The sequence below is a fragment of the Eschscholzia californica genome, unplaced genomic scaffold, assembly GCF_041429995.1.
Source record: "Eschscholzia californica isolate CP2 unplaced genomic scaffold, dmEscCali1.0.p SCAF_5, whole genome shotgun sequence".
Lineage (NCBI taxonomy): Eukaryota > Viridiplantae > Streptophyta > Magnoliopsida > Ranunculales > Papaveraceae > Eschscholzia > Eschscholzia californica.
In genome coordinates this window covers 49033279-49050776 of record NW_028238472.1, presented here as the reverse complement: position 1 = coordinate 49050776, position 17498 = coordinate 49033279, and the positions used below count along the sequence as shown (strand labels likewise).

General features: G+C 34.1%; 1 pseudogene across 1 annotated transcript; it reads right to left on the bottom strand.

Moving 5' to 3' along the window:
• Window positions 1–11769: 11769 nt before the first annotated feature.
• Window positions 11770–13684, bottom strand: LOC147540069 (CBL-interacting serine/threonine-protein kinase 6 pseudogene; annotated as a pseudogene). The gene has a single exon (XR_015225247.1). The product of XR_015225247.1 is annotated as a CBL-interacting serine/threonine-protein kinase 6 pseudogene (transcript).
• Between the last annotated feature and the right edge of the window lie 3814 nt (window positions 13685–17498).

The following is a 17498-nucleotide window of genomic DNA, read 5'->3' as shown; positions in this document are numbered from 1 at the left end:
ACCGTTTTGATAGTCGGGCAAACCGGGTATCGGTCGGGCGGACACCGGTCACTAATGAACAAATAAAGAAACTTTTATTCGAAATTTAAAATGTTTAGTCGCTAAATACAACTTTCTAAAACTCCCACTTTACAATTCTAAAAAGTAAATGAATTCAAAATCGCAAGATAAGCATTGAGATTTCTCATGGATTATGATCGGTTTATATACTTCTTCTCATGGATTACGACCGGTTTATTGTGGATTCTCGGGTTATTGATGAGATACTGAGATTTTGGAGGAGATAGAGACTAGAGAAGTAGAACGACGAAGACAAAATTAAGAAAAGTGATTTCTAGGGTTATTTATTTTTACTCTTGAAATCTAATGGTTGTAGCTAACTCTACAAATCTAAAGGCTTAAAATCAATCATATAGGCGGGCGGGTATAACGGGTAGGATAAACGGACGGGTGTGGACGGGTTCGGTCGGGCGGACGATATAAACGGGTGGACTCAGTCGGACCACCGGGTACCTATGCCCGCGTCCGTCCGCTTAAGATCTTTCGGTCGGGCAGGTACGGATCGATTCGGGCATCGAACGGTCACGGACCCTTCGGACTCGGACGGTCGTGGGCGGGTTCTGAGTTTCTGGGCCAAAATCTCACCCCTATACGTGGGGCTCAAAGAAATAGACTAATGGAGATTATAACCGTTTAGATTGTGAAATTGAATGGACACGGTTTAATATTGTAGAAATGGGTTTTATAGGACACTGTGCGGATGGGACTGCGTCATACTGGGAGACAAGATAAGCACAAACTCCTTTCTTTACTATCTTGTGTTTTTTTTTTTTTTGAATCCAAGGGAAACATATCCATTAATAAGTGATAAAATCACGATGGTACATGGATGATAATTTGTAATTTCTCTCCTCTGAAGACTTCATGAGAGTTACATACCTTTAAATGCAAAGTACCTCATAAAGGGAAAAAAATTGGACTAGACACAGACACAAAGGATCCTTAAAGATCCGTGAAGAGAGACCTTAAAGGTCTGACAAAAGGATCCTGAAGATCCGTGAAAGGAGACCCTAAAGGTCTGACAAAAAAAGAAAAAACTAAACAAACGAAACAACGCCATTGACGCCGGAAAACTGCCTCCATCACTCCACCATATCCATCATTGTGAAGAAGATAAAGTCGAACGAAACACCGATTATAGCCTTCTCCATTTCCATGAAGCGAAGAATCTTATGTTTTGATTGATTATGAGTGTGTCGATCATCTTCATCATTATCTCTAAGACCCCAAAGCCGATTGAGTGTCATCCACGAAAGACCTCTTTAGGGTTCACCTTCTCGAGAAATATCAACATGTGATGGTGATATTCAATGTCCAATGCCACCAATCTCCCTCTCTACTTGATCTGGACGCCTCATATAACCATCACTAATGTTGAAGATGACAACAGGATGAACTTTGACAGACAAATTGGTCGCCGATGGAAAGAATTGTGAGATTGATTGAGTGGCCTGACATTGTTGAAGGTGTTGGATCTTTATTATAAACTAAAAACGGAATCCGGCGAAGGGAAGACCCTTCGCCGGAGAGGCAAAAAAACTCCTTGAAGGTTTAGAAGCAAAAACAATTATTTTAGAGAGAGAAGAGAGAGAGACGTGAGAAAGTAACTTGGAAATTTCTTTTTGTGCTTGGTACTTATCTTCATGATTTTTTTGTTTTAATTATGTTTTGGTTCTCAATTTGTAACGCACTCACTGTTTTGACCTATATGAATGTATGACAGCTTAATTTAGTCCCCTAAAACAAAAAAAATCGTTTTGTCAAAAAACTTTGTAGGGACCAAAATAAAATTAAACATATAAACATCTTAAAACATCTATTTCCTCCTCATGTTTCATTCTTTCCTACATTTCATCACTTGTCACTTCCACTTCGCCTCTCCCCCTCGCCACCTCACCCTTCTCAAACAAGGAATTTTTTTGTTTCTACTTTCTCTCTCTTCTTTGCGAACAAGAGGAGAAGAACAAGAAGAAGAAGATAAAGAAGGGGGAAGAACAATAATAATAATTATAAGAGAGAGAAAAGAAGAGAAAAGAGAGATGTGGAGAAATCTTTTTGTGAGGGTGAAGGTCGCCAAACGAGAGTTGCTGATTTTTTTTTGTTATTTCTTCCACCACAACCATTGGTATTGTCACCACCACCATCAACTCCCTATCTCTCTTTCTGGCAGATGGGAAAACCCCTTCGTCGGTCAGAGAGGGAAAAAAATGGACGAAAAGAGTTGTTGGTAGTGGGGTGGCGATGGTGGTGGTAAAGAAGTCAAAGAGACGAGGTGGAGAGATTAAGTGGATGAGAGTGAAAGTGAAGTCTAGGAGAGAGATAAAGATGATGTGGATAAAGAAAGAGAATTTTTTTTTCAGAAGTACTGTAAAGGTAGTTTCAGAAAAAGAAGAAAAGACTAAATTGCTTTTGCTTTTGGCAGTCAATCGAACTATTAGACACTTAAGAACGTCAAAACGAGTAGTTAGCTACTAATTGGAGGCTAAAACAAGTTTAACTCTTTTCTTAATTATGAAAATTATTGTCACAAATCTCAACTCTTGTATTGTTGCTTTATTAAAGAAAAAAATAAACATCTTAGGATGTTAATGAAAATGAGTTAGGATCTTAATTCAATCCGTAGTCATAGTATCCCAAGTTTAAAATAGTGTAAGAATCATCTCTACGGGGTCTCACCACAACTTATAGAAGTAAGATTGATTGGTATTTTAATGAGGACTAAGTTCCCACCTCGACGGGGTAGATCTCTTTTGGCTAACGTCGTTGTGGTAAATCACATATCAAGAAAGAAAAAAATATATTACAAAAAACTAAATCAAAAGACTACAGAAATAAATTTCTCCTCAGAAGTAGATGACAACAAAAAAAATGTCTTTAAAGACATAGATGACAACTAATGTAAACTAAAACAAAAATACAAGGATTATTTTCCAGATAACCCCCAACTTTGTGACCGACTTCATGCCTAGCCCCCTACTTTATCAAAAATACCCAGATGGCTCCCTTTTTCAGATTCCGTTATAACACCGTTAACTAGTCATCACCTCTCTCTCATCCAACTCATCGCCTCTCTCTGCCACCTCATCATCTTCATCACCGAAGATCACCGGCCGGCGACCTTCAAACCTTAAAAAATTAAACTCTTCTCTCTCCCTCTCTCTAAAAAAAAAAATTTCAGATCTAAAGAGAGTGTTTTAAAAAAAAATTTAGAGAGCGAGAGAGGAGAGTTAAATATTTTTTTTTAATGTTTGAAGGTTGCCGGCCAAAAAATTGACAGGGCGACGACCTTCTCCGGTGAAGATGATGAGGTGGCGAGAAGATGAGGTGGTAGAGAGAAGCGATGATTTGGATGAGAGAGAAGTGATGACTAGTTAACGGTGTTATAACGGATCTGGAAAAAGGGGGCCATCTGGGTATTTTTGATAAAAGTAGATAGGCTTTTTCTTTTTTTTATAGAGAGAGGAGAGTTAAATTTTATTTTATTTTTAATGTTTGAAGGTCGTCGGCCGGAAAATTTTCCGGCCGACGACCTTCGCCGGTGAAGATGATGAGGTGGCAGAGAGAGGCGATGATTTGGATGAGAGAGAAGTGATGACTAGTTAACGGTGTTATAACGGAATCTGAAAAAGGTGGGTCATTTGAGTATTTTTGATAAAAGTAAGGGGCTAGGCAGGAAACTGGTCACAAAGTTAAGGGCTATTTGAAAAATAACTGAAAATATAAGTACAAAAAAAACAAAAATGCAGATAATGAAGATTGAAGAAAATATTTGTAGATTTTCTTTTTCTCTACTTCACTGATCCTTTTGTATTTCTTGTAACCATTTGTTCACTAAATTGAAGTTGACCGAGAGATATAGAGCAGATGAAGGATATAATCGAAAATGTGAAACTTTTTGAAAAAGATACCAAAACTTTGTTTGGATAAAAAAAAAATATATATATAGCAGTAAGTGATATTCACTTGAAAGCGCTTACAAAAGATTTTCTCCTCAGTAATCTCTTAATCCAACGATCTTCTCAAAGAAGAAATATCAACCGACTTATAAATAGGGAGAAAAATATGGGTAGAGAGAAATAAGTGGATAGTAGTTATTGTAAGAATATTCTAACCAATTTTAATTTTTATATAATCATATGTTCCCAACCAAATTTCTAAAATAAAAAGAACTACCAGATTTATCCCTGGATAACTGATTGAAATGTTTTAATATAATAGATGGGAAGTGACAAGGGTAAAAGCAAAAGTAAAAAACTAAGAACTTGCTGAGATCATGGGTTCTGCCTGTGGGGAAGGTGCATTGCATTAGCTACTATTTTCAATTCATAATAAAATATTATGAATTGAAATAATATTTTATTATGAAAATACTGGAGCAATTGTTTTAGTAGTGAGGGCAGGCTGTAGGAAGCCGGCCCACCCTCCCCACGATTGACACCGTCCTTGTTTTAAGTTTATCCCTCTCTTCACTGCACTAACACAATAATTTACAGATTCAAATACAAGAACATGTTCATATCTTTTGTACTTTATACTTGGTAAAATATTAATCAATCAAAACAAGGGAGGTTTGAATCAGTCTTTGAACCATATTGTTTGCTATCCCAGAATCCATTTGTGGCTCCTTCATTCTTGTTAGTAGTAGGCAATTTGTGCAACTTTTTGTGTTGTCCAGTATTATATGTCACTAGAAATTGATGAAAGAATTACTCGATTTAGGTATCAAAGATTTTGATTTTTTTACCAACTTGATGAATAATCTCTTTCAACAACAACAACAAAAAAAATAAATAAAAAAAAAAAAAAAAACTTGATGAATAATCTTTAAACTACGTATCCACCACTATTTTAAGAAATGTGTAAAATGGTGAGCTATGTGCTTCCTTCAAGAAAAAAAAATGTCTTGTAATAAAAAGGAGGACAATTTGTTGTGTTCCAGAAAATTGATCTTTCCGCAGATGGCTACGATCAGTGACGAGGCCAGAAGATTTTATGAGTGGGGACACTTTTTTGTTTTAGTTAGTGAAAGAATTTCATAGTATACGATCAGGCTAGAATCAAAAAATAGAATCAAAAAATAAAATTTTAACAAAATTTAATTTATAGTTTAGATATTCCATGGTAATTTTGATGTACAACGAGTAATAATTTTCTCATCAATATGGTTTTGGGATCCTTCTCCCAACTACATTCCCAAAAAATATTAAAATAAAAAACAAAGGAAGGGATGAAGAGATAGTGGTGAAGATTAAGAAAACGATGGTGGAGATGATAAGAGCAAGTAATCGTAACGAAAAAAATTAAGATAAACTTTTCTTTCTAATAACATGTTTACTATAACAAACTTGTAAAAAAATAATCTTGAAGGCCAAAATACAAGTCACTGAAAAATCAGACAGAATCAAAATTAAGGGAGTTATCTAGAAAATTCATCATCTCTACAAAGTCGTTTTATTAAGTTGGTCACTTTGAAGAGACCAAAATTGAATTAGTTCAATTAATAAGAACCAATTTTAGACCAAACATGCCCTTTATAAAGTATTATCAATAAGTAGTCATCTTAAACACAGCAATACTTTCAACTAACATAAATAATAGACATTCTACGAAAAAAGTGTAAGTAGTGGAAATTCAAGAAAAAAAGGTGTTACGTGTGGGTCGATCCCAAAACCTCCACAATATAATTCAAGCATTACACCACTTGAGCTAGATAAATATTCAGTTTTAAATGTGGAACTATAGATACATAATATATTGACAAGTGAAATTTAACACATACGAGTTACATTAGGGTCGTGGGGGCACGGGCCCCTATGTGGGCTCGCCCCTGGCTACGGTCCTTCTATAGATTTTCCGTTCATCTCTAAAGAAAACCTAGCTAAAAGCCATTAATATCGAAAACGGGTAGTTTCATTTGGCCTCCAAAACAAAATATTCAATTTTTTCTAAAAATACCCTTCGAGACCAAAATTGAATTAATTCAAAAAATTTGTTCACATCATTTCTCCTTCTCTCTTCCACTTCATCCCATCTCTCCTCCACATCATTGCTCTCTCTCTCTCTCTACCTCACCTTTCTTCTCTGATAGAAAGTTGTCGGCCGACGACCTTCAACTTTTCTTTTGTTATTCTTCTTCTTCTTCTTCCTCTCACTTCATATTTCCTTATTTTTTTTTACCCCCACTTCTCTTCTCATCCTCTCTACTCTCTTTGGCGAAAGGAAAAAACCTCTTCCCAAGAGATTCGCTTTCCAGGCCGTTCTGGAAACCAGACTGTGGTCTGATCTATAACGCTAAACAGATCGATTCGAAAATTGAACTTCCGGCAAAGGAGATTCTCTCCTTCAGCAGAAGAAAGTAAAGATGGATAAAAGAAGAAGAAGAATTTGAAGTTAAGTGTTCTCAACCAATAACTTTTTGTCGGAGAAGAAACATGAGGTGGAGATAGGGAGAGGTGACGTGGAATTCATGCTAAAATATTTTTGGAATTAATTCTAGTTGTGGTCCTTCTGGGTATTTTGGAAAAAATATGATGTTCTTTTTTGTTTTGGGGGTCAAATCATAATTCCAGACATGTATAGAGATTAAAACTGTAAATTTATCATTAATTGGAGACTAAAACGGAAATAATCTATAGATTTAGTTGTAATATATCTGGCCTTAAATATTGAACCCAATATTATAACAATCACCAAAGGAGATTATGTAAACCAAGTCACTCAAAAGATTCCAATGGGCTTTAACAAAATGAAAAGAAAGATTCCAATGGGATCATCATAATGCATTGGATTTCACAAAGTAATTAAAACATTCAAAAGCACTAGTGTTTTATAAAGAATAGAATTTTATAAGTCTTGTTATTTGGAAGCATGAATCTACTACCTTTTGGTGACATATTGAATGTAACATTATCTCTCACTCCCTCTCTCTCTCTCTCTGTATATATATTTGAATATGAAGAAACATGTTTCACTGGCCACTAGCCAAGGGACCATTCTAAGTATTTATTAAAATATTATAATTGGAATTTAGAGAGAAAAATAGATATAGGACTTATTGGTATGTATTTGTTTGCAAGGTCCAGATTGCAGCTAATTGTTACAAGTAATTTATTTAAATACGATATGTTTTTGTTTAATTTTATACCGCGTCGAATCAAATTTCAAATCTGATATTTAATTATATATATATATATATATATATATATATATATATATATATATGAAAATATTCATGTTTGATGACAGCTTGGTACATGACCATTCTCCAGATTTGTTAAAATGCTAGAATTGAAAGTAAGAGGGGGAATAGTGGTATATTCGTAATGTTAGACTAATCTAACTTTTCTAAGTTTGATTTACATGAACACGACATATTTTTTGAAAATTATTTACACTTCGAATAAATTTCAAACCAAGTAGAAGAAAGTCGAAAAAAAACCACTTAGGGTGTGAATCTCTATTTGGACAATTTCTGCATTAATTTTACCATTTTATCAACATAAATGAGGAATTCTTATTATATATATATATATATATATATATATATATATATATATATATATATATATATATTGGGTAGAAATAAAATATACTTCTCTAATCTAATAATTTGAGATGAAAGAACAAAGTCAAACTTAGGAACAAATAATTCATCTTTAGTATTAAAATATGCTTTTGCTTTTGTTATGAAGAAATCTAGCTATTTGTTAGTATATAGGTTTTCCAAAGATTCTTCTCTTATTGGTGCATTGGGTGCCACAACTCAAGGCGGACTAGCCAATAAATTTTGACTATGTTGAGGAGAGTTTATGAGAGAGCTAATTGCATGTCACTTCCACTAAACTTTAATTAAATCCACAACCCTAGATCTTCAAATCCCAAACTTTGAAACCCTAAGTCCTAATCTAAACTACTACTTAGTTTAAAGTATATAGTGGCATTGCTGCATTTGGTCCCCTTTTCCTTATTTCATTCTGCCTTGTAAACCAATCCTCTTATGAAAGTACGCACTAAGAGATTGATGTATTCCTTATCTCTATATCGAAATTTATGTTTACTCTATATTCATTTAAAATACCAAAAGGTCATTGTTTTAAGTTTCTAGTGTCGTGACTTGCCTTCATAAATTTGTCTCACGTAATTTAAACCAATACACAAGGGCTTCTCCCTTGTAAATTATTTCCGGCGTATTAGAAACAGCCGAGGACCCATGTTTATGTTGGTAAAATAAAAGCTTTTGTGGAGAGGTGCGAGCCAATAATGTTTCGATTACTAAATTTGGGGAGGGATACTTTGAAATACTAATATGGAATTGAATAGTGGAAGGGTGATGTTAATGGAGGATTTGATAAGTTGAGGTTTGAGTGGATCTGAAATCTAAACAAAAGGGAAAACTCCCCTAAAGGCGGTCTATTCATAGAGGCGCCCCGAAACTTTCATGCGAACTGACTCTCACACTATTTACTTCGGCACGTTTCTCTTCTCATTGAGAAAGGAATTCTATAGGCACCTCTTTTGGTTATGTCCATTTCCAAGGGCCTTGGAGAATAGGCCGAAGGCACCATCCAGCCCCCAAGCGTTTTCGGCTCAATCGCTCAGAGCATCTCCTATTCAAAACTCAAAATACTTTGATACCACATCTTTTGATAAAATATGATCATTGGCCATACAAACTATCGTATAGATGCTACCAACTGAGGTAGCAAATGTTGGCCAACATAATCTCTATTACTCCTATATGTCAAAGTCTCAATCGAGTTTTCTATTCTTAAGTGGCAAAATAGAAATTTTTCAATATTTTATGTCTCAAACGCAAATATCTTAAGTTGTTTTGTTTGTTTATTTATTTTGTAAATAAATAATTACTTATGTAGATTAATGGAAAAATGATTTATATTGGTTTAAATTCAGATATCGATGGCTAGACAGTTAGAGATATCTCAAGATGACTCTCTACTTCTAAAGTTTTTTCTTCAGATATCTTATTTAACTATCCTCGCTTTATTTTATAGATTTGAATAGAGTTTTGTGTACTCTAAAATCCATGGGGGCAATTGTGACACTTAAAACTTATGAGTGTTTTGGAGATATTTTTAGGGTTATGTAATCCACCAAGAGAGGTGGCCGGACAAAGCCAAATTTGCCGATGACTTTAACACATCACCAATTTGGTCTGGTCGAGCCATCAGCCACTTTTTTTGGCCCAATTAGCATTAAGAAATCACGTGGGCTTGGTTTCAAAGTAGGGAGACCATACATTTTATGACCCTAAATTCTCTTGACTTGATCTATTGGCCAAGTCTTTGTTTAACGAGGCTCCAAGCCCAACAAAAGCAGTCTATTTAGTCCAACCAGTTAGCAATTAAATGCCAACCAAGAATTCCTCTGTCTCTCTATGTCGGAATAGTCTCACGTTCACAATTGACACTCTAAGAATATAATGTCTAGATCTTTTCGACTTGTTGTTATTTAATTTTGAGTTTAATCAAAACAAATTTAGTACTCTCCACCTGAATTGACGATTAAATATCTTAGTATGTTATGTCGACTCAGCCTATTAACGGCAACGGCATGGTGTATCTGAAAGCACTGATTCATTCCTCTGGTTGTGGAATTTCTACGTGTTTGTGGAGACGAAGAGCAGACCTAGAGAATTCCCACTAGGTTGTGAGCACTTCTATAGTACGGAAATAACATGCATACCAATATCAATTCAATCTCTTGTGTGAGATACGAGTGCTTGGTTTCATGCTTGAGCGATGGATTAGAAGCCCGATCATATGCTTATATCTTATACATAATTATACTAATAAAGTTGTGATGTAACCGGCAACCTCATCATTAATATTTTACAATTTTTCCTACATCTTGAGAGAATATTAGTAATAAAAAAAGCCCAAAAATGTTTTAGAACATGACTTCTACTCATGACGTATGGCAGATTCCCGTATAATCATCTTTGTTTAAAAAAATCAATTAAATTGCAGAGAATCATAATCAAGAGATTGATTTTTTATGTCTCTCTCTCTCACTGTGAGTAGTAAATTAGGTGCATTGTTTGTAGCTTGTTCTTTTGATTAATAATTTCATTTCTAATTTAATTTATCTTTCTAATTAATTTATTATAAACCCCACATTTTCGTAATAATATATTATATATAGTTGGTAGAAACTGAAGGCAGCAACAATTTTTTTAGATGTTGTTTTTTTTCTTGCAAGGTTTTTATGTTGTTATGGGCAACCCAATCAACTAAAAAGAGACTTCATCAAAAAAAAAAAAAAAACTAAAAAGAGTGAGCAAAACAAAATAATGAAAAATAAGAAAAAAGATAAGATTTCATATCTCCTCTATTAGTTTGGTTAAAATCTTGGAACTAGACATTAGTGTCTTGATCTATTCAACTTAATGGGAGAAAATCATTTTCATTTCAGGTTCGACCAAACTAGTATATCACTTTCCTTGATATTATGTCCTTGTTATTGATATATTGTATGTTGTTGTCCTTTGAGTGTGATTTTATCTAAGCATTTACGTAACACTTTAATATCATAATACACTCTACCAAGGACGTAAGAATTTTTTTTCTTTTCTCTACTTATGTCAAAGACATACTGACAATTATGGTAAAAAAATTACATTTGTTTCGCTCGGGGACTGATCTGCGCTATGACATGGGCGATCAGAGATTCGTTCCACATTATTTGACAAAATGATCAAAATGTAAGTCATAACTCATAACTAACAAGTGATCCTCTACTTATGACCAAGGCTCTGCTGGGCAGTAGGGCTCATTATGGAAAAAAAATTATGTTCTACTCGGACCTCTAAACTGTTTTATTTTTTTGTAATTGACACCTATAAAGTATGATTCATGATATAAGACTCAGAACCTGAATCTTAGTTTATTTTAGAGGGTATACGACCATTGAACGTACTTTAATGGTATTTAATTATTATTATTGTTGCTCGTACATTATTAAAGAATGATTAATCGTATAATATATATTCATTATATCTAGTCCCTTTTTTTTCTTTTAGATTTATTTGTGTTATTAGGCCTTCAAACCCACCATACAATTTTTTTTTTTGTTGAGAACCCACCATACAATATTTCAACAAAAAAAAAAAAAGAGAACCCACCATACAAGTTGGTGCTCATGTTTTCTAAACTATTCAAATGTAATATAAGTAAAATCTCATAGATCTAAGACTTGAGTGGTTCTAAGATGAATAACAACAAAATAACAAAGTGAAAAGGAGGAACTTGAGTAAGGTTCTTTTAGGCATTTATCTTAGAAATATCAAGCCAAAAAAATCCAAAACAAGAACAAGCAAAAAAGAGTATATTCCTAATAGTAAAAGGGTATATTCTTTTTTTATTTCGCATTAGATGACGGGTCTGAAATAAACGACTTAGATCAACGAGATTCAGACTTAACTTTCCAATAGAGAAACAAAAAATGTTACCACGAGCGACAAAAGTGACCTCGATAAAACTTTACTTTTTCAAGGTTTACAATATTCACCAAAAATCGTAAAAGTTACTCCATATTTTACAGACATATTCAGCTAGCAGAAATAGAATTCAATTAGTATGAAATTGCATTCAAAAATGAGGTTTTGTGAAGAGAAGTGAGTAAATTATCCCATTTAGAGGGGCATATGATTCTTCCTAGAAGGGGAATTCTAAAACTGAAAGGCAACAAATATGACTGACTAAACAACAATATTCATCATCAAACTGCAAATGAAACATAAATTCATCAATTACAAGTTATTAGTAGTGTTGATCATTTAGATCTCAACAAAAACCCTAATTGATTAAAATTTTCCTTTTCATTATCTTAGAGAAAACAAACACAATAAAACAAGATCAAATTACACCAAAAGCTCTAGCCCTAATAACAAAAGCTCTAGCCCTTCTCATAAGCATGCATAGGAGTAATGGATTTGGCTGGCTTTCTTTCTCTCTCTATTAGACATTTTATCAAACAGTTGTTGCTGTGCTTTCAACTCCAGCTGAAATCCAACAAATATCTTTAAGAGCAGGTCTAAGTTCTTTACTACAGAATTGATTATATTCCAAAGTATCACCACCTTCTTTTTTCACTTCAACTACTAAGAAAGATGAAGTTACTGCAAATAAATCAGCTGAAATCCCTAATTTCCCTTTTCTTCCTCTCTCTTGATTTTGTAATCTCACAGTTGATTCACTCTTTTTCACATTAAATTTCATTGATTTTGCTACTTCTTCTAATTTTGATATAACTATACTTGCTGATTTTGTAGTAGCAAATCTCAATTCTTCTCTTTCTTCTCTCTTCTTTTCTTCAAATAATGGTGATAAATTAAAACCTTCTGATAATGATATTATATGAAATGCATTTAGGGTTTCCAATTCTTTCTTACCTTTAAATAAACCAACCCCATGACCCAATTCCCTTTCTTCTTCATCTTCTTGTTCTTGTTTTGTTCTAATTGATCTTGGTAAGTACTTCTTAAACCAAGAAGTTTCCATCAATTTTGAAATTGTAATTCGAGTATTTGGATTTGGGTCTAATAATTTAGTAATGATTTTCCGAGCTTCAGGTGAAAACCATGGAGGACATTTGAAATCTCCCCTGTAAATCTTCTTATACATTGAAACAATATTATCATCTTGAAATGGAAGAAACCCAGCAAGTAAAACATAAAGAATAACACCACAAGACCAAAGATCAGCTTTAGATCCATCATACCCTTTTTTTCCGATGATCTCCGGTGCTACATACGCCGGAGTTCCACAAGTTGTATGCAACAACCCATCTTGTTTTAAATGTTCAGTAAAAGCACTTAATCCAAAATCAGTAATTTTAAGATTACCTTGTTCATCAAGGAGAAGATTTTCAGGTTTTAAATCACGATGATAAACACCACGACTATGACAAAAATCAATAGCTGAAATTAATTGTTGAAAATAAGTACGAGCTATATCTTCTTTCAATTTACCTCTTGAGATTTTGTTGAAAAGTTCACCTCCTTTAACAAATTCCATAGCAAAATAAATCTTTGTTTTACTTGCCATTACTTCATCAAGTTCAACAATATTTGGATGTTGAACCATTTTCATAACTGAAATCTCTCTTTTGATTTGATCCATCATTCCTACTTTAATTACTTTTTCTTTACCAACTACTTTCATGGCTACACTTTTACCTGTCTGTAAATTTCTAGCGTGATAAACTTTTGCGAAACTTCCATGACCAAGAAGACGACCTAATTCATATTTTCCTTTCAATACGTTTGAATTGTTGCTGTGATTATCCATTTGTTTTTTTTTTTACAAGAAGATGAATATGAAGATGGAGATGGAGATGAAGTTTCTAGAGAGAGAAGAAAGTAAGGAATAATGATCTACCAGTCATGTGTTTACGATGACAAGTTCTACCTCCATTAATGTTATTCTTCTTTGATTTTCCACCACCAACATCAGATTTCGTATGTGACTGTTGTCTTCCCATCTTGCTGCATTCCCAAGCCCTAATCTGAGATCTAGAGAGAGAGAGAGAAAAAAAAATACAAACACAGAGAGAAATGTAGAGAAAGAAAATGAGTTTTTTAACTCTTTCTTTTCAGGTTGCTGGTTTACTCACTCTCTCTCCCTGTATCAATTTATATACAAGTTGTGTTGTATTGTCAAATGACGAAAATGACCTTAGGTTTTTTATTCTGTTTTGGTAGTATTACGATATTACCCTTATTTTCGGCTAATGATATATACATATCCTCGACGAGGTATTTATAGAGCTCAAAAACTAATCTTTTGAGCTTCATCTTTAAATACTAAATTAGTATTTGAAGATCATCTAACATAATTGCTGTGAGATTATAAAATATGGAAGGTTAAAAAGAAAGCTTTGAGTCTCCCTCCTATTTCTAAATGGCCCAAAAGCTACCATGGTCATTGATCAAGTCACTGTTTTCCTTTCTTTTATGCCTTTTGGTATTTGTGAATAGTTTCACCTAGGAGAAGGGAATATAATGTTCAGGTCTTCTCCACTCATTACATATTGATTTTGAGTGAGATGATCACACACTTAACATGTCTTCTTTTCTTTATGATCACTGTTTTGGGGAAAGCAGAAAAAATTTCGGGGAAGACGGTGGAAAACAAAAAAAAAAATTAAACCAAACACACCTTTTAAATGTCGCCGGCAAAAAGTCATCGGTCGGATGTTGCCGGCGACTTCATCATCTTCTCTCTTCTGTTTCTCTTTCTTCTCTCTCTTCTCTTGTTCTCTCTTTCTTCTCAATGTCTCCAGCGAAGGAGAGGAGCCCCGGCGAAAGGGCTCCTCCCCTTCGCTGGAGATGGAGAGGAGAAAAAAAATTGTCGCCGAAAATGGTGGACTTCGCCGGAGATGGTGATGGTAGGTGAAAGGAAGAAGAAGCTGAAAAAGTATAAGGAGTTGGTGGTTTGGGGTAAAAAAAAAAATCTAATTTCTTTTGTTTCCACCCAAACTTCAAACCCGAAAAATTTCTTTATTTCCCAGAAACACCGACCTTCTTTATTCCTTTTGTTCTTTTTATCCTCTTACTTAGGGGTGGAATCATGTGGATACAATTTTTCATTACCCAGGCAGGTCTTTGTATTTCTATCAAGCATATGCAGGTTGATACAGGGCCGTGTGGTGGGGGGTGCGGGCCGTGCGCCCGCACAGGGCCCCCCACCACATGGGCCTACTTTGGGAAGTTCTCTATTACGTATATTAAAAACAAAGTTGAACATTTAAACCAAAAAACATAACAGCTCATTTGGTTAGGCAGTTAACCCTGGGAATTTTGTAAGCAAGGTCTTGGGTTCAAATTCATCGGGCTGCATTCATTTATACATCTAATTTTATATTTTTTCCTACTAATTTTATATTTATACATCTAATTTTATATATTTTCTTACTAATAATCAAAATCATAATTATAGACATCTCATGGTAAAGGTGAATAGCTTATTCAACTAAAAAAAAGGTGAACAGCTTAATTTTTCCGAATGTCTTGCTAAATACTAACATTTAATAAGTTCATAAGAATATTGTATTTTTTAATGACAATAAATTGCTTTATTCATCGATTTTTCTTTTGACGGGAGCGTAATAAAACCCTAGGCGTTAAGATTTTATCCTAGACATTAGTTTACAGACACAATTCATTACGAAGGTTTAATTGATTTTTTCACTTCAAAAAAATGTAAGGAAAAAAATTTCAAGTGAAAATTGTCACTTCAAATGTTTAAAAAAATACATTTAAATTCGATTAATAAGTAATTTATTATCTTGTTATTATTTTGAATTTATTTGTTGTATAATATATAAAAAAATACGTCTGTTTATACAGGGAGGTCCAACTAAAGTTTGACACTGGGCCCCTAAATTCTCAGGCACGGCCCTGGGTTGATATCAACCAATTCTTTTTGCTCGGACTCTCTAAACTATTTAGAATTAAGGATGGACCTTTACGGCCTATCTTGTGTTTCAAACATAATCATCCAAATAAAGCCACCTAAATAATAAAGGGAGTGAGAATTGTGGTTCAAAAAGAGAATCACCTACAATAAATTATCAAACTTTTATTTGGATGAACGTACTTTTTATATCCTAAGAAATAAATGTAGGATACTTTTCGTCCAAAACTTAGAACAAAAGGAGAGAGAGAGAGTCAATATGAAAGAGGGATAGATAAAGGAGAGGGGGGAGAGGATAAAATGAGCTAGTGGATGAAGAGAGTGACTGGACAGAGCGACCAGACAAACCGATAGAACTTCAAGTCTTGGGGTTCTTGTTATCTTGTTTAAACTTAGGTCTTCTATGGTAGTTGGGCCGACTTCACTTTTGTGTCAATGGGGACTGCATCACTCTCCGAATACCACCACTGGATGTATAAATATAAACCTTCTTATCTTCTAGAGTTTTGGGGAGTGAATTATATATGTCGTGGGGCCGGCCCACTGAAGGAGAGGTCATAGTTTGTTTGAGAAATAAAGGTTGTCGTTTTTGTAAAAACACTGAATAGAGAGAGAGGGAGAGAGAGAGGGTATTGAGTGGTTTCATGGAAACAGAAGCATCTATTAAACTGTTCATATCTGACTACTGTCACTTATTTACTTTACTCAACCGCTATTTATTCCAATCAAACGCCTTACTTCAATCTTCATCTCTAACAACAAAACAAACAATTAAAAATAAAAAAATAAAAATAAAAAAAAAAAAAAAAAAAAAAACAAAACAAACAAACTTTCAAAAAAAAAAATAAATTACCACCATTCAAATTTCAGATGAATTTTTTTAGTACCAAGATAAAATATTTGTTTATATAAATGTCGTTTGGAGATTGCTGTTAGTTTATATGTATATGGATCTCGATCTATTTTATACATATTTTATACGTGTAGTGCGAGAATATTTATCTCTCTAATATAACTTGAAATAAGTACTGTTTTGAGAATGTCATATTTGCTGACGAGTGATAATTGGTGTATTTGAAAGGACTAGTGACGTAAATCTATTATATTAAATAAATTAATAAAAAAAGCTCAGTCAATAAATAAAACATATAAAAGGTAATTCTAACTTTGGTATTTTCTTTTGAGTTAATTCCTATATGGCCCCCTACTTTGTGACCAGCTTCCTTTATGGCCCCCTTTTTTTTGTAAATTCAAATATAGCCCCCTTTTTTGATGTAATTGTCCTAACTACCCTTTCTTTAAATCTTTTTTCAAAATTAAAAATAAAAATAAAATTATAATTCCACCTCATTTCCTCTCCACCACACATCTCTCTCCATGTCAACTCTCTCTCTCCACATCACCTTTCTTTCCAACTCACCTCTCTCTCTCCAACTCACCCTTCTCTCTCTCTCCAACTCACCTTCATCTTCTCTGATTGAAGTCGCCGGCCGGAAATTTTTCCGGCCGGCGACTTCTCAAAAAAAAAAAAAAAAAATTCTCTCATCTCTTTCTCTCTCTAAAAATCCGGCGAAGGGGGTTCCCTTCGCCGGAGCCGTGAACAGACCGATCTGGTCTGTTCACGGCAGACCTTCAAAGGTCTTCATCCTTCTTCTCCTCATTCTCTCTTCCGTACAACCTCATCATTCTCTTCTTCTTCAATTCGTCAATCTCAAATTCCGACCCAGTATTCATCCACAAACAATGTTCAGAATCCCCAACATGTCCCCAATTCTTCACCACCGATGCTTCCCCTTTCTTCTTCTCTTTCTCTACCCGCTTCTTATTTCTCTCGTAAATCCCTAATTGCTCTTTCTTTAACCCTAATTTCTGCTCTTATTGCTTCCACAACTTTAATTTTTTCAAATGAAGGTTCTTTAAAGAACGATGATAATAAGAATAAGAATTATGGGTTTTCTTACGCTGCTCTTGAACACCCAATTGAGAAATCGAGAAATTCAATGA